An 18,214-nucleotide genomic window follows, 5' to 3' on the forward strand; every position below is an offset into this window, starting at 1 on the left:
GGCGCCCCACACAGCCTCTCACCTCTCCACTGTGCACTTGTGCAGTGCTTCACCGCATCTGACAGAGGACCGGAAGTGCTGTGCTCCTGTCAGTCACGGCGCCTAGTGCCTTCTCCTGAGGAAGTTAACCCTTCCTGCAGCAAACACTGAAGAGGGAGACAACGCACTTGTATTGACCAAACATAGGGGCAGGACAGTGGGAGCATGAACCCAGGAGAAAGAGGGAAAGAATGTAAAGCGATAGAGAAAAGGCCCCATAGGCGGAGACTAGCGCCGACTATCAGCTGCTGCCTGGCGACCGTAAGGAAGTTCCCTGTTGTTTGTATACAGTTAACCCCCAAGCCACGCCCTTGCCCCGCCCCTTTCCCACCTCTGACGTATGATTAGCTCTCACGAGTGGGGGCGGCGCCGAGCAGCAGCCAATCGGCGCAGTGTTGCTAGCTGCTTGCAGCTACGTATAGGTGGCTGCAGGTGTCACTTATGCGCGAGCTGCCTCAGTTGTGCTTGTGGAGAGCTGCATAGCGCTCAAATGCAGAGGTGGCTGGAAAGTGGGTACAGCTGCGTGACCATTTCCACTCGGGACACTAGATAACGTGTCGCTGGGCTCAGTAAGTGGCTGGCCTTGTGTGCGTGTCTGTGTGGATGTGCAGTCACAGGAGCGGTGACAGGCTGCACGCAGGTCGTGGTGGAGAGTGACCGCAAAACATGCGCAAGAGTCCCAGCACGGAGTGAGCCCGCCTCTGCAGAGAACGGCAGCGGTGCACGGGGGCGACGGCAGCTGGCTATCGCGACATAACGCGCGCTCACCTGTCGGCTGCCGGCTGTGCCTCGGCCTGGTGGCTGCTGCTGACAGACGGCCGCTGCGCTGGTACACTGCATTCCTGTCAGGACACAGGAGCGGGGCCTGCTGACAGGGAGACGCCTGTGGTGTCGCCTGTCCATGTGCCCTCGTATTTACCAACACAGGCATGGAGGAGAGCGCCTCCAGCAGGGCACAGCCTGCACTAGGGACTGTGGCTAGAACTGCTTCCAATTGCTTGGTTGCTATGACAACACTGCCACTTTTCCACTTGCACTAGTTTTAATAGGTGATACCTGTGTTTTGGAATGTGGGTCTATTAACTCTGTGTGATACAGTGGGCTTTCCCATTGGTTAGGAAGGGCCTGTAAGTTGTACCCATGGCCTGGTCCTTGTGGGAGTATTTATTGTAGTGTTGTCTTCCCTTATTTGGGCTAGATGGAAGTGATTGCCCCAATCCATAGTGACTTGTGTGTGTGTGGTTGGTGATAGGGCATGTGCTGACATGGGATGGACAGACTAGGCCAGAGGTGTCCACTAGGTTTTAGCCCTGGCCCAGCAGATGTTTCCATGATTGTGTGAATCGCTTGCGGTGGGCCGAGGGGGCAGTTTTGTTTTTTGTCTTCTACTATTTGAGGCTTCCAATCTAAGGAAGCACACATCTTAGATGCAGCGGCATACCCACCAGGCTATTCAAGCAGAAGGTTCTTCAGGAGAACATGTGGCAGTGGTTTTCCTAATGTCTCTGTGTGAATTTTGCTTGTTTGCCAAGTGTAAGTTGCCTTAATGTTCAGATCGTTTCCTTTAAATGTTTCTTTCCTTTACAAACATGAAGCAGATAAAAGACAGACCATGTGCACAGCGAGTGGTTTCTACATTGCAGTACGATTGATCAATCTTTTTGACGTTTTGCTAGCTCTTTTTCTGGCTGGATACGTAGCTTATCTGCTGAAAAAGATGTCATGTGCATGTATCCTTAGGGGCTGTTAACTTTGTTTTGCAGTTTGTTGCTTTCTAGGGCTTCTATCTGAAATTAAACCCCCCCCCCCCCAGACAAATCTAAGAAGTACCGTATGTACAGTTACTTCAGGAAAGGGTAGGTGGAACTGGAATCCATTCACGACTTTACGCAAACAATGAATCGGTGGAAAACCTCTAAGTCTTAAACTATGACTACCATAGTGAATTTTAAAAGGTGACCGAATGAATAGGGTTAGGGTGGTTTAACATTAGCGTTTCAGGGCGCAGCGACAGCCTGCGCACGGCCGCCGCTAAGCCCTGCCACGCCTCCTCCGGTAGCTCCGCCTACAGGCGCATGACGCTGCGTGCGTCCTGCGTCCCCTATCTTTGTCACTGGGGATGCAGTCTGTGTGCAGTATGCGTTTGGCGGCGCATGCGTCCTTTTTGATGGTGCGCCGAGCGCAACCAAATTGCAACAGGTTGCGTTTGGTGCTAGTCGGAGCACCATCAAAAGGACGCATGCGCCGCCAAACGCATACTGCGCACGGCCTGCATCCCCAGTGATAAAGATAGGGGACGCATGCAGCGTCATGTGCCCGTAGGCGGAGCTACCGGAGGGGGCGTGACTTAGCGGCGGCCGTCGCTGCGCCCTGAGACGCTAATGTGAAACCACCCTTACAAAAGCACAAATCTAGACAAAATACAAGCACATATGCAATAAGGAACCTCGGGACCATTGAGTTGTATAAGACAAACTATATGAAAGATAAAAAAGGGCAATAGGGTCTTAAAGTAGTAAAAGAGCATCATTGGGTAATTACTAGGGGTGATCAAATGGCTTCGACTGAGTGCTTAGCCGAATAGCTGTAGCGCTTACTGAATAGCTTCATCGGAAACCCAGATACCTGGAACGCTCCCAATAATCAGCTGTTCGGTGCTGCAGCTGCATGTGTCATTGCTGTGTGAAAGTCACAAGTAGGGATGAGCGAATAGCTGCAGAGAAGTCCTTATCCGAATAGTTATAGTGCTTAAATAGCTGCTTCGGGAACCAGGATACCTGGAGCGCTCCCAATATTCAGCTGTTTGTTGGACTATCCATTCATGTGTTGTGACAGTGAAACAGCCATGCTACATGCAGCTGCGGAGCCAAACGGCTGATTATCAGGAGCGCTCCAGGTATCCGGATTCCTGATGCAGCTGTTCGGCTAAGGAGTTTTCCAAAGCTATTCGCTCATCCCTAGTCACAGCACTTGCATGGATAGCCTATTTGTTAGGCTCTCCATGCATGTGTTGTGACAGTGAAACAGCCGCGAAACATGTAGCTGCAGCGCCGAACAGCTGGTCATCGTGAGCGCTCCAGGTATCCAAGTTATTGAAGTAGCTATTCGATCATCCCCCTGTAATAATCACCTTCTATAGGGTTATGTAAGACACAACCACTAAAAATGCATAGCTTCAAGCTGTTTCAGCTTCCAGGGCATTGTAATGTAATATGCCACAGGCAACAAAAGTATCCTGCACTGCTGGATAAGTGACAACCCATGATGGAGAATGAATTGCTGGTTTAATGTCATTGCGTTTCAGTCACCCCGACTCCTTCTGGGCAATCACAACTGAAAGTAGTTAATACATAAATGCGTTTACATGAGAAAAATTCAAAAAAAGGTGCTGAGGAGAGAGGTATATACAGTCACATGTGACCGCAGATAAGACTAATACATCACCCGATCACATGTGACTGTTTGATATCTCCTTGGTGCCTTTTTTTTGGCTCCCATGTAGGTTATTCACTGTTTTCACTTTCGGTTGTCCTTAAGAAGGAGTCGGAGTGGACTGTAACCTACTGACATTAAACCAACATTTCATTCTGCATCATGGGTTGTCATTTATCAGCATTGCAGAATACTTGCGTTACCTGTGTCATATTACAAACTATGAGGCCTTTGACTGTTTGCAATCCTATTTCTCCACCCCCCCCCCATCTTCCCCAGTCAGTCACAATAACACAATAGACTAAATGAGTAGAGATGAGCGAACTTGTTCGGGGTTTTTGTCCCCAAATCTGATTTTGACATATTTGAACACTTTGTGCCGAATGCATGTTTAATGATTGGTTCCGAACATATTCGGTAATTTCTACTCCCTTTGACTCTAGGGCTATGTGCCCATGTAGTTTTTAGGTTGTGCGGATTTTGTTGAAAAAGTCTGGCGGTTTATCTGCAGATTAGCCTGCGGTTTTGCCCTGCGGTTTGACACCTCATAATAAGCTGTGAAACCGCAGCGGAAACCACACAAAGAATTCACATGCTGCGGATTGTAATCCGCAGCATGTGCACTGCGTTTTTTTTTTTTTTGTTTGTTTGTTTTTTCCATAGGAAATAAAGGTACTGTACAACGCAGCAGAATCTGCTGCGGACCCGCAGGGCCAAATCCGCTGCGAATCCGCAGCGTGTGCACATACCCTCATGATATGCAGCTGTGTTTGACAAATATTACCAAAAACAATATTTGATGCCTATCATATTCAGAACCGAATCCAAACAAATTGTCTCATCTCTACTCATGAGTATCTATAGCCTATGCATAGGGCTAGCAGACCTCTTAACGTACGAGACCAACACTGTTACTTGTCCTTTTAGAGGTTGTTGTGTTTTTTTGTTTTTTTTGTTTTTTTTTCCATGGCCTCTTTTAGATGAAACGGTAAACTGCAAATGTTGTGGGAACACTTCCCTAATATCGTCCCATGTAAATACACCAGCAGCCACACAATGAATGAGAACACTCATTCCCCCTAATCCACCTCCTATTCATATACACTCTGTTTTGCTGAGTGTGCATGTATACCAATTTAAAGAGAACCTATCAGTACAGACAGGGCCATATTGGTGCTGCTATACTGATTAAAATAATGCCTCAGGTGAAGAAATCAGTTTTGTACATTTTCTTTGAGGTTTCCTCGTGTTCATATCTTTGTGCATCGGAGTGGGACTGTGGGTTAGGGTCTTCAGCTTTGTTATATTCCCTCCACTGTCTGAGTTTTGTTTTTTTCTTTAAGATTTCATGGGGACAGCACTTGTGCCGATTGAGCTTTTCAGGAAAATGGCAGCTGCGCATGCTTGGATTGCTCAGTGCAACTGGCCATTTTTCTGAAGCCCACCATTAGATCGGTCTGAACAAGCTCTGCCCGCGGCTAGTACGGCGCCGACCCAAACTTTTAAAGGGAATCTGTCACCCCTCATTTGAGATATCATATAATGATATAATTCAATTGGGTGTCACATAAGGATTCTCTTAGTACTTTTGTTTCCCCCTGACCCCGTACCTTTCATGCATAAATACCTTTTTTATATCGGGTCAGATGTATGTAAACTGCCGCTGGGCAGTGCTTATTCAACTGCCCCCCCCCCCGTCTTGCTCCACACAAGAAGAAATGCGTAGAGAAAGACTGGGGGGGGGTGCAGTTGAATAAGCCCCGCCCAGCGGACCGGACAGCGGCAGTTTACATACATCTGAACCGATATAAAAAAGGTCTTTATGCATGAAAGGTGCGGGGTCAGGGGGAAGCAAAAGTACTAAGAGAATCCTTATGTGACACCAAATTGATTGATATCATTATATGATATCTCAAAAAAGGGGTGACAGATTCCCTTTAAATAAAGAAGACACCCAGACACACTTCTGTTAAGGTACTGTCACACTTAGCGATGCACCAGCGATCCCGACCAGTGATATGACGTGGTCAGGATCGCTGGTGCATCGCTAAGTGGTCGCTAGTGAGCTGCCACACAGGCAGATCTCACTAGCGACATCGCTGGGGACGGGGGTCGCTACTTACCTGTCACACCAGGCGATCCTGCGTCCTCCCGCCCGGCTCCACGCTCGTCGCTCATCTCTCCACAGGAAGCTGACGATGAGAAACAGTCCAGGACGTTCTCGCGCGATCAGCGATAACCAGCTGGGGAGCGGGTTGTAGGTAAGTATCACACACAGCGATATCACTAGCAATATCGCTATAACCTCACAAGTTATAGCGATATTGCTTAGTGTGACTGGCCCTTTAGACCTTACAGCTTGATGTTGCCTCCAGCTGTCATTGTTGTTCTATGTAATCCTATGAGGTGTAAGGGGCTGTGCACACAATGAATTTCTGATGCTGTGCTTTTAAGCTGCTTGAAAAATGCCGCTTCTTACATTTCCAGCAAAGTGGATGGTATTTATAGAAATATGTAAACTGACCTGCAGTGCATTGTTGCCAATCCAGATGTCGATTTCTCTTGCAGGTACGCTAAGTTTTATGTGCAGATTTTCACCATAGACTTGCACTAGATGCAGAAAATCAGGACGTTTAACCCCTTAATGACAGCCAATGTCTTTTCACTGACCTGAGATATAAGAGAATAGCATCCCCATACAGGGGACTATCCAGCAGCTGTTGGCCATACACTGTAGCTGACAACTTGATGCATCAGCCACAATCAGTGTTTTCACCGTCCAAATCTGTTTAACCCCTTAGATGCTGCTGTCAATAGTAGCTATATCATATAAATGGTTAACAGTGTGGCTTCTCCCTCTTTATCCCCATCGGCACCCTGAGATCATGACTGTGTGGTCCTAATGTTTGCCATGGCAATTCACGACCAAATAATGGCCTTAGTCTAATGGCTCTTGTAACCTGTTCAGAAGTTAGTGCCATTTAGGTGGTAAAAATAAATTTTTTGCATTAATTCCTGAAAATCACCTGAAGGGTTAATAAACTACCTGACAGCAGTTTTCAATATGTCAGGAGGTGCTGTTTTTAAAATGGTATCACTTTTGGGGTTCTCCAATATATGACCCTGAAAGTCACTTCAAACATGGATAGGTCTCTTAAAAAAATAAATACATTTTTGTACATTTCCTTGAAAAAATGAAAAACTACTGCTACAATTTTAAACCTCCTAAAAGGCTAATAGAATAACATTTTACAAATGGTGCTGATGTAAAGCAGACATGTGGGAAATGTTGTTTATTAATGCTTTGCTGTGGTATGACTATCTGGATTAAAGGGATAATCATTCAAAGTTTGAAAATTGCTAATTTTTTAACATTTTTCTCAAATTTCTGATATAATTTTTTTTTTTTATAAATAAGCACAACATATCAACCTAAATTTACCATTATCATAGAGTATAATGTGTCATGAAAAAACAATCTCATAATCACTGGGATTTGTTGAAGCGTTCCAGAGTTATTACCAGAAAAATTGACACTGGTCAGATTTAAAAAAAAAATTTGGCTCCGTCACTAAGGGGTTAAAAAATACATGTGTTTCTGGAGCGGAAACTCGATCATAGTTGTGTGTGGATTACATGCGTGTATCAAAAACAAAGCGGTTGTATTTAACCCCTTCACGACCCATGACGCCTACGTAGGCGTCATGAAAAGCCGTGCCCAAACGACCTATGACGCCTACGTAGGCGTCATGCTATAAATAGCCCCCCTGTGGGTCGGGTGACCGGGGTCACTGAAAGGTCACCCGACCCGCACACAGAGGACACGCTACAGTTAATCCCTGGGGGCGTGGCTTAGCCCCCACGTGCCTACGATCGCTCTGATTGGCTGTTAAAAGTGAAACAGCCAATCAGAGCGATTTGTAATATTTCACCAATGAAATTTGGTGAAATATTACAATCCAGCCATGGCCGATGCTGCAATAGCATCGGACATGGCTGGACACCGACACCCGACCCCCCCCCCCCCCCCCCCCACACACACACACACACACACACCGACTGGCGGGGCCTATCGGCCCCCGCCACCGATGGACGGCGGCGATCGGTCGCCGCCATCATCATCTGCTCCCCCTCCCCTTCCTATCGCTCCCTCCCACCTTCCGATCCCCCCGGGACCTCCGATCATGCTCCCGGTGTCCCGCCGTGGCTCCCGGCGTCCGGATCATGGGCGCCGCCATCTTGCAGAATGGCGGGCGCATGCGCAGTGCGCCTGCCATTGTCCAAGATGGCGGCGCCCATGAATTTGCCGGTTGCCCGTTCATTTTTCATTTTGATCACTGTGATACACTCTCACAGTGATCAAAATGAAAAAAAAAGTAAATACACCCCCCTTTTATCACCCCCATAGCCAGGCGCAAATAATAAAATAAAAAAAATATTTTTTTTTCCATTTAGGGTTCGAACTAGGGTTAGGGTTGGAATTGGGGTTACAGATGGGGTGAGGGCTGGGATTGGGGTGAGGGCTGGGTTAGGGGTGTGTTGGGGTTAGAGTTGGAGTTAGAATTGAGGGGTTTCCACTGTTTAGGCACATCACGGGGTCTCCGAACGCGACATGGCGCCACGATTTATTCCAGCCAATTTTGCGTTCAAAATGTCAAACAGCACTCTCTCCATTCCGAGCCCCGACGTGTGCCCAAACAGTGGTTTACCCCCACATATGGGGTATCAGCGTACTCAGGAAAAACTGCACAACAACTTTGGGAGTCTAATTTCTCCTGTTACCCTTGGGAAAATAAAAAATTGGGGGCTAAAACAATGATTTTTGTGAAAAAAAAAAAAAATGATTTTTTTTGTTTTCACGGCTCTGAGTTATAAACTTCGGTGAAGCACTTGGGGGTTCAAAGTGCTCATGAAACATCTAGATAAGTTCCTTGGAGGGTCTAGTTTCCAAAATGGGGTCACTTGTGGGGGGTTTCCACTGTTTAGGTACATCAGGGGCTCTGCAAACTTAACATGACGCCCGCAGACCATTCCATCAAGTCGGTATTTCAAAACGTCACTACTTCCCTTCCGAGCCCCGATGTGTGCCCAAACAGTGGTCCCCCCCCACATATGGGGTACCAGCGTACTCGGGACAAACTGGACAACAACTTTTGGGGTCGAATTTATCCTGTTAACCTTGTGAAAATAAAAAAATTGCGGGCTAAAAAATCATTTTTTGAGGAAAAAATTTTTTTTTTTATTTTCACGGTTCTGCGTTATAAACTTCTGTGAAGCACTTGGGGGTTCAAAGTGCTCACCACACATCTATATTAGTTCCTTGGGTGGTCTAGTTTCCAAAATTGGGTGATATGTGGGGGAGCTACAAAGTGTAGGCAGACAGGGCCTCTCCAAACACGACATGGTGTCCGCTAACGATTGGAGCTAATTTTCCATTCAAAAAGTCAAATGGCGCTCCTTCCCTTCTGAGCCCTGCCGTGCGCCCAAACAGTGGTTCCCCCCCACATATGGGGTGCCAGCGTACTCAGGACAAACTGAACAGCAACTTTAGGGGTCCAATTTATCCTGTTACCCTTGTGAAAATAAAAAATAGCGGGCTAAGAAATAATTTTTGAGGGAAAAAAAAATATTTTTTATTTTCATGGCTCTGCGTTTATAAACTTCTGTGAAGCACTTGGGGGTTCAAAGTGCTCACTACACATCTAGATAAGCTCCTTGGGGGGTCTAGTTTCCAAAATGGGGGTCACTTGTGGGGGGTTTCTACTGTTTAGGCACATCAGGGGCTCTGCAAACGCAACATGATGCCCGCAGAACATCCCATCAGTCTGCATTCCAAAATTGCGCTCCTTCCCTTCTGAGCTCTCCCATGCGCCCAAACAGTGGTTTCCCCTGACATATGGGGTATCGATGTACTCGGGTCAAATTACACAACAACTTTTGTGGTCCATTTTCTCCTATTAGCCTTGTGAAAATAAAAAATAGCGGGCTAAAAAATCATTTTTGAGGAGAAAAAATTATTTTTTTTATTTTCACTGCTCTGTGTCATAAACTTCTGTGAAGCACTTGGGGGTTCAAAGTCCTCACCACACATCTAGATAAGTTCCTTGGGTGGTCTAGTTTCCAAAATGGGGTCACTTGTGGGGGAGCTCCAATGTTTAGGCACACAGGGGCTCTCCAAACACGACATGGTGTCCACTAACGATTGGAGCTAATTTTCCATTCAAAAAGTCAAATGGTGCTCCTTCCCTTCGGGACCCTGCCGTGTGCCCAAACAGTGGTTTATGACCACATATGAGGTATCTGTGCACTCAGGAGAAATTGCCCAACAAATTTCAGGATCCATTTTATCCCATTGCCCATGTGAAAATGAAAAAACTGAGGCTAAAATAAAATTTTTGTGAAATAAAAGTCTTTTTTCTTTTTTTTTTTTTTACGGATCAATTTGTGAAACACCTGGCAGTTCAAAGTGCTCACTATGCATCTAAATAAGTTCCTTGGAGGGTCTAGTTTCCAAAATGGGGTCACTTGTGGGGGAGCTCCAATGTTTAGGCGCACAGGGACTCTCCAAACGCGACATGGCAACCGCTAAATATTCCAGCATATTTTCCATTCAAAAAGTCAAATGGCGCTCCTTCCCTTCTGAGCCCTGCCGTGCGCCCAAACAGTGGTTTATGACCACATATGAGGTATTGGTGTACTCAGGAGAAATTGCCCAACAAATGTTAGGATCCATTTTATCCTGTTGCCCATGTGAAAAATGAAAAAATTGATGCTAAAAGAAAATTTTTATTGGAAAAATTAAAATGTTCATTTTTTCCTTCCACATTGCTTTAGTTGCTGTGAAGCACCTGAAGGGTTAATAATCTTCTTGAATGTAGTTTTGAGTAGCTTGAGGGGTGCAGTTTTTAGAATGGTGTCACTTTTGGGTATTTTCTGCCATATAGACCCCTCAAAGTGACTTCAAATGTGAGGTGATCCCTAAAAAAAAAAAAAATGGTTTTGTAAATTTTGTTGTAAAAACGAGAAATCGCTGGTCAACTTTTAACCCTTATAACTTCCCAACAAAAAAAATTTTTGTTTCCAAAATTGTGCTGATGTAAAGTAGACATGTGGGAAATGTTGTTTATTAACTATTTTGTGTCGCATAACTCTCTGGTTTAACGGATTCAAAATGTGAAAATTGCGAAATTTTCAAAATTTTCGCCAAATTTCTGTGTTTTTCACAAATAAATGCAAACATTATTGACCTAAGTTTACCACTAACATAAAGCCAAATATGTCACGAAAAAACAATCTCAGAATCGTTAGGATCCGTTGAAGCGTTCCTGAGTTATTACCTCATAAAGGGACACTGGTCAATATTGCCAAAAATGGCCAGGTCATTAAGGTCAAAATAGGCAGGGTCATGAAGGGGTTAAAACATGACACAACAACAAGAGGCAAAAATGTGATGGGAAAATGCAAATTACGTTATTTACTTAATAGGTGTAGAAAATCTGCAGCATAAAAAAACTCAAAGTTAATTGGGAGAACATAACCTAAGGGTCCCGTTACATTTAGCGATCCCGACAACGATACGACTTGGTCAGGATCGCTGGTACATCGCTAAATGGTTGCTAGTGAGCTGCCAAACAAGCAGATCTCACCAGCGACGTAGCAATGATCCAGCGATGCTCGGCGGTCGCTCCTTCCTGTCTCACGGCAGCGATAATGACGTCTTCCGCATACGTCCATGCGTCGCTAGTCTGCGCCAGCGGGACACGAACTAGCAGAGAATGGCCCTGGACGTTCCAGCGCGATCAGCAATATCCAGCAGGGGGGCCGGTCGGAGGTACGTGTCACATGTAGCGAGATCGCTAACGATATCGCTGTTGCGTCACAAAATCGGTGATGCTTTAGCGCTATCGCTAGCGATCTCGCTATGTGTAAAGCCCCATTAAGACTAATGGTTCCTTTTCTGGATTTAGTGAAACATCAGACCTGTATCTTTTAAAAGTAAACCCAGTAAAGTAATGTAAATATTTATCACTTGAGCCCAGGTAGGAATACATTACTGGAGGAGAATGAGGTTACAAGCGGTTTCTCACTCTATGTTGTAATGTACTCCTCCCCCAAACACATCTCAAAAGGTGGTCAGCAGCTTGTACCATTATATTCCGAGAAATAAGTGTCTACTGCATGCGACTCGTGTAGGAAAGAGGTCACCTGGAGATTCATGGATCTTTGTGTAGCGATGGTTTTTGTTTTGTTTTTTGATTCTGTATAATGGAATGGACATGTAATTGTATGCAGCAGACTCTTATTTTATCTTGGCCTCACAAAGTTTATTTCCATACACTGAAAGTTATTTTTTACACATAAGCTGAAGGAGTTGCCTGCTAAACACTTCCTCTTTTGTTAGACGGGCATTTCTAAATTAAAGGGAATATGTCACCATGTTTTTGCCATCTGATCTAAGGCTAGTTTCACACTAACGTTTTGAGGCGCAGCATACACTTGCTGTGAAGCTCCGCCTCCTCCGTTCATCTACGCCTATGGGTGCATGACGCTGCATACGGCCTGCGTACCCTATCTTTAGCATTGGGTACACAGGCCGTGCGCAGGTATGCTTTTGCTGGTGCATGCGTCCTTTTGACGGTGCGCCGACCTGTGCCAAACACATCGTGTGTTGCATTTTGGTGTGGCCGGCGCACCGTCAAAAGGACGCATGCGCCAGCGAAAGCATACCTGCACATGGCCTGCGTACCCAATGCTAAAGATAGGGTACGCAGGCCGCATGCAGAGTCATTTGCCCATAGGTGGAGCTGACCGGAGAAGGCGCGGAAGGGGTGGAGCTTCACGGCGAGCGTACACTGCACCTCAAAGCGCTAGTGTGAAACTAGCCTAAGAGTAGAGACAGAGGTACAGAGCTCAGCATTCAGAGAACTGGTAGATATGCAGCAGATGAAACATTGTTTTTATCAAGATAACAGCAAGCAACCCAGTAAGTGACACATTGCTCGAATCTGGGTCTCTTCCACTATATCATCCTGCTCTCAGATGGAGATGGTAGGAAGAACCTGGTGACAGATTCCCCTTAGGGTCTGTGCACATGGTGCGGTTTCTACTGCGGATCTGCAGCAGAACTGCAGGTGATGTACAGTACCATTATACCCTATGTAAAAAAAAAAAAAAAACCGTTGTGCACATGCTGCAATTTTTCCACGCGGTTTTTGTGCGGAAAAAAAGCAGCTTGTCACTTGTCTTGTGCAGTTTTCCACCTGCTCCATTCCACAAATCCGCAAGTGGAAAACCGCACAAAAACGGCAGTAAAACCGCACAAAAAAAGAAATCCGCAGGTAATTTGTCCTGCGGATTTGGAAAAATCCGCGGGAGGGTCTGCACCGTGTGCACATAGCCTAAAGGTGACCACAGGGTGTATCATTACTGGGACACCTGGGAATCATATGTCCTTAATGGAGGCATCTGACAGCAAGTGTTTAAGGGGTTGTCTGGGCTTTTCACATAATCTCAGTGCATATCTGGGCTGCAAAATGCTGTCAATAAGTAATTTACCTTCTGTAGCCAGTTTGCAGGGTTTGCTAGATATCAGCTCTTGCTTGTAAGAAAAACGTCCGGGGGTGTGTGTTCTGGCATTGAAATGAGAACTGGTCGTTTCCTCCTAATCTACTAAAAGCATGCCCTCTATAGCAACAACCCCACTCTCCATAGTTACAGGCCCTCCCCATCCACATGAAGAAGCCTATCCCTCCTCACACGGTAACAAATCCTCCCCTTCTAGCAGCCTCAGTGCAGAGTGCAGGACCACCCAGCTGCTCCTCCCCCAGACACACGCTGAACAGTGATCTATGGAAAGTGAAACTAGTGAGGAGGAAACTACCAGTTCTCATTTCAATGCCAGAACACACCCCCCCCCCTGGACATTTCTCTTACAAGCAAGAGCTGATATCTAGCAAACGCTACAAACTGGCCACAGAAGGTAAATTACTTATTGTCAGCATTCTGCAGTCCAGATATGCACTGAGATTATGTGAAAAGCCCGGACAACCCCTTTAAATCACTTTTGTTAGCACAGAGAAATTATTTAACCGTTCATTCTTGTTCTGCATATGTAACATGCAGACATTCATGCTGCTCCCACAAGTGCTCTTTCCTCTTAGCATTAAAGGATGTAAAAATTTTATTTTTTTTTCCTTCTAAAATTCTAGTATGTTCAGCTAAAGGGTCTTTACATCTTGCTTTTATTAAAGCACCACTCCACTTTTTTTTTTTTTTTTTTTTTTTTTTTTTTTCTTTGCACTCCTGTAGTGGTGCTTTAAATCTAAGACCCCTATCTGATACGCACTTGCAGCCTCCTTCATCCGTTTCCATCATCGTTCCGGTCGACCTCCAGCGAAAAGTGACCTGCTCGCAGCTCTGAGGTCTTTTCAATACAAGTCTGAGACTCTTGTTCTGACTCCAATAGACTTGTACTGTGACCAGTCAGAAGCTGCGCTCACAAGATGGCGCAGGGGGACCAGAGCAGCACAGAAAAACGGTGAAGATGCTGGAGGGTGAGTATATGACCAGGGACTGGGGCTTACACTTAAAGTGCCACTCCAGTGCTGAAAAAAAAAAAACCACTAGAAGGGGCTTTAATAATTTTGATTTGGTTTCCATTTATTTTACTCCCTTATACAGAGCTATTAACACCACATGCTTAACCGACGTCATTATCACTGTCCCCTTTTGGGACTCACATTCTGAGGAGGAAACCCACTCAAACACTGGGAGAACATACAATCACTTTGCAGATGTTGTCTTTGGTGGGACTTAAACCCAGGACCCCAGCAATGTAAAACAGTTCTAACAACTGAACCCACCATGCTGCCCAATATGGCCTCTATCACAGTACATAGCAGACTGCTCACTGAGTTAACTGTGACTTTAGGCAAACTCTCTCTAAACGTAGGGTTTGAAACTCCTCCTGAACTCCTCTAGGCTTCTTTTATGACCTCCTCCCAAAGTTTGGCTCCACTATGTGATCATAAATCAGTTTGGAAAAGTCCAGGAGAAAGGAAGAAAAAAAAAACTAGATCCTGCTGTCAAAACCAAGCTCCTTGACCATTTCAAAGTTAACGCATTCTATAGTCTACAATGTACAAACCAAAAAAAACCCAAAGCCTTTCAAAAATTAATAATCTATTGCAAAAAAGAATGATGTTTAGCAATATGGATGACGTTGGGATAAATACACCACAACCCTTCTTTGCTCTTACAGAAAAGTGATTTTCAAATTTTTATTTACGTAGCAAAACAAGGTAGTTGCTAGCCCTTCCCTCATCTTCTGACCTCTGTATGCCGCTGCTCCTGTCTGAATGTTTCGGCTGCAGTGGTGCCATGATATCTGCAGCTTACTTCACCGCTGCAGCCAATCACTGAACATAGCGGCTCGGTCAATGTTGACTGCGCTGTGTCTTGTAGATAAAGTTCCCATATGGTGAGGCCTCTTATATTAACTGTTACATCTCTAATATGATATATGAAAATGGATTCTGCAGTTTTTGTTTTTTAGCTCCTACGTACATAATTATGTATCATCACATGCACCAGAGAAGGTATTGTAGCATTTGGTCTGACCTGTTTTTGCGATTAGTAGAATAAAACCTGGATGACTATAAGCAGACAATGTCATCAAACACAGACATGGTGCCCATTTTTCATGCTTGGTGTCTTCTCGGACTACTAACACTCAGCAGAGAACATAACAAAGGTGTCCAAGGCCAAATGTAAGTTGCTACTTGAAATCTTTGTTTACTAGTTAAAGGTCAGAGCTATAAATACTTGAATAGACACATTGCAGCCGATCCCTAAATTGCAAACTAATATCATAGTCCATATTTTGTTCTCTGTATGTGGCTTAAAGGGAAGCTGTCAGTATTGACAAGCTTCCTCATTATAAAGATCTGTGTCACACATATGTTATATTAAAGGGAACCTGTCATCAGGATTGCACAGTACCTACAGACAGCATCGGGCTGATGAAATCCTTGTGGTTGTTGTGTAATCTTTATTTTCAGTTTCGAGTTAATGATATGCTTGTGCTCCGTGAGGTGGGGGGGGTCTTCATGTGCTGATTAGGTAGTCAGCAGTATGGTTTCTGACATGGCCACTGATCCTTCAGTGATATAGTGATACGCCCTCTATTTTACATAATGAAGTAAATGTGTGTTTATAATATATATATTTTTTTTTTTTTGTGGGGGAGGGAGGGGAATCCCCTTCTGCAGGCAGGTGCCAGCGGTGGTGATCGCATCTATAATGTGTATGTAATTCATTTGCTTGATGTTATTCATAACCAAGAAAGAAAAACAGCTTGAAAATGGCACTGGCAACGCCATCTTGGAGGAGGAAATCTTTATTTAATTTTTTTTCTCTAGCGAGATGCCTGCACTGTAGCAGCTGCCGGATTAGCTGGTGCATTTTCAAACTGTGGTTTTTGTTTTTGTTTTTTTTTTTTTTTTTTTTTTGTAGTTGGGTAACCAAGGAAGCAAATGTGAAACGTGCGTCTGGGCCCCGGCACAACATATAGGCACCTTTATAAATGGGTAGGAGGACTTACAACAACACCTTGTTAGAGCCATTGTTAAGGAGTTGATGTGTTTACCATGCTCTGATGAGAATATATACACATCACACGGTATTTTCTGGTTGCATCTTTGTGTTGCCTAAACAGAACATGTCATTTAATACTATACTTGAGGCTGCCTCAGATTGCAGGTGTGTGCACACGCTGCGGATTCTGCTGCGGTTCCGGCCGCTGCGTGTCCGCAGCAGTTTTTGCTGCGGTGTACAGTACCCTTATTCCCTATGGGAATAAAAAAACGCAGTGTAGACGGTGCAGATTTTTCCGTGCGGTTTTGAAACCACAGAAAGGAATTGACATGTCAATTCTTTCTGCGGAATCTGCAGCAGTTTGCCATCTCCTCCATTTTGGAGATGAAAAACCGCAGAGCAATCCGCAGGTAAAACCGCAGGTCTTTTGACCTGCGGATTTTACAAAATCCGCACCCCATTCTGCAGCGTGTGCACATAGCCTTACTGTGTATTGTGATTGTTGTAACTGGGACCCTTTAAGGTCCCATTACATTTAGTGATCCTGACAACGATACGACCTGGTCAGGATCGCTGGTGCATCGCTAAATGGTCGCTAGTGAGCTGCCAATCAGGCAGATCTCACCAGCATATCAGCGGTGGTCGTTACTTAACCTGTCAGACAGCAGCTCTGGTGACTACTTCCTCCCGTGTCCATGGAGTCGCTTGTCGGCGCCAGCAGGAAGCAGACGACGAGAAATTGACCAGGACGATCTCGCGCAATCAACGATAGCCAGCGGGGAGCCGGGTCACAGGTACGTGTCACATGTAGCGAGATCGCTAGCGATCTCGCTGTTGCGTCACAAAATCGGTGACGCTTTAGCGATATTGCTAGCAATCTCGCTATATGTGAAGGGGGGCTTTAGGGTACCGTCACACTTGGGCGACGCACCAGCGATTCCGACAACGATGCGACCTAGTAGGATCGCTGGTGCGTTGCTACGAGGACGCTGGTGAGATGTCAAACAGTCACATCTCAACAGCGACGCAGCAACGATACAGAACGATACGACGGTCGTTGGGACTGTCTCTCAGACCTGTAGTATTGAGGTCATTTGTCGTTGTCCCTGTCAAACACAGCGATGCATGCTAGCCAGCAGGACACCAGCGATCAAAAAATGGCCCAGGACATTCGAGCACGATCAGCGACATCGCAGCAGGGGCCCGATCGCCGCTATGTGTCACGTAGCGAGATCGCAGGCATGATTGCTGTTGCGTCACAAAATCGGTGATGCAACAGCGATCTCGCTAGCGATCTCTGTGAGACGGGGTCTTTAGACCCATTCACTAGCTGTTCCTCTATCCATTTGTTTAGGGAGTCTCATGATCACAAGATACTAATCTATTCCATATACCATGTCTGTTCAATACTCTGTTAAATAACATGCTTATATTGTTGCCCCACAGTTGTATTGTTGCCCATCTGTTTTTATAAATGTTATGTAATATGTGGAGAAATTTACACCAATATGTCTTTGTGACTATTGATAAAGGATTTTGTTATAAACAAGGTTGAGGATTTATTCAAGACAGTATCCATGTTTTTTTCTACCAGGGATTTAAGCTCCCAAATGTTCTTTATTGCTGTCAATGTATAATGTAAAGGTACATTAATGATTTTAGAGACATGAGTCCTATTCACTTGGGGTATGACTCTAAGGGATAATTTTAAGTCATTAATATTGACACATGAACATTTTATTGACTCGCATGAACTGGAATTATTTCTCTAGAACATAAGGCGGTAACTTAATTGCATTGATGTTTCTTAATTTAAGCAATATCTAGTTGTGAACTTAAAGAAATATTTCTGGAAAAAAATTATTACCCTGTGCTTATACCTATAGCAGGGACTGACTTGTATGACATGAAGGGATTAAAAAAAAATCAGAATTCATGTGCTGTTTGCTGCCTCCTGCAATATTTCAGTTTTGCATGGAGTATTTCTTGGCATGGACTCTGTCAACAGGGTTTTGCCAACAAATATAGAGACAGACCCTGATTCCAGTGACTTATTACTTTCTGGGATGCTTGCTGTCGTTTTTATAATCTCCTGATTAAAACAGCAATTTTATCACTAGAGAACTGGTAAACCTGCTGCCTAGTAGTC

At 45.0% G+C, this 18,214-nt stretch overlaps 1 protein-coding gene across 1 annotated transcript in view; it reads left to right on the forward strand.

The window, feature by feature from the left end:
• Window positions 1-438: 438 nt before the first annotated feature.
• The window catches only part of YPEL2 (yippee like 2), a 120,270-nt gene continuing 102,494 nt past the window's right edge, over window positions 439-18,214 (forward strand). Inside the window, exon 1 of the mRNA XM_073572965.1 lies at window positions 439-608. The gene's annotated coding sequence lies outside the window, so the exon portion shown is untranslated. The remainder of the gene's footprint in view (window positions 609-18,214) is intronic.

The sequence above is a fragment of the Dendrobates tinctorius genome, unplaced genomic scaffold, assembly GCF_039654945.1.
Source record: "Dendrobates tinctorius isolate UK_male_01 unplaced genomic scaffold, ASM3965494v1 ptg000007l, whole genome shotgun sequence".
Classification (NCBI taxonomy): domain Eukaryota; kingdom Metazoa; phylum Chordata; class Amphibia; order Anura; family Dendrobatidae; genus Dendrobates; species Dendrobates tinctorius.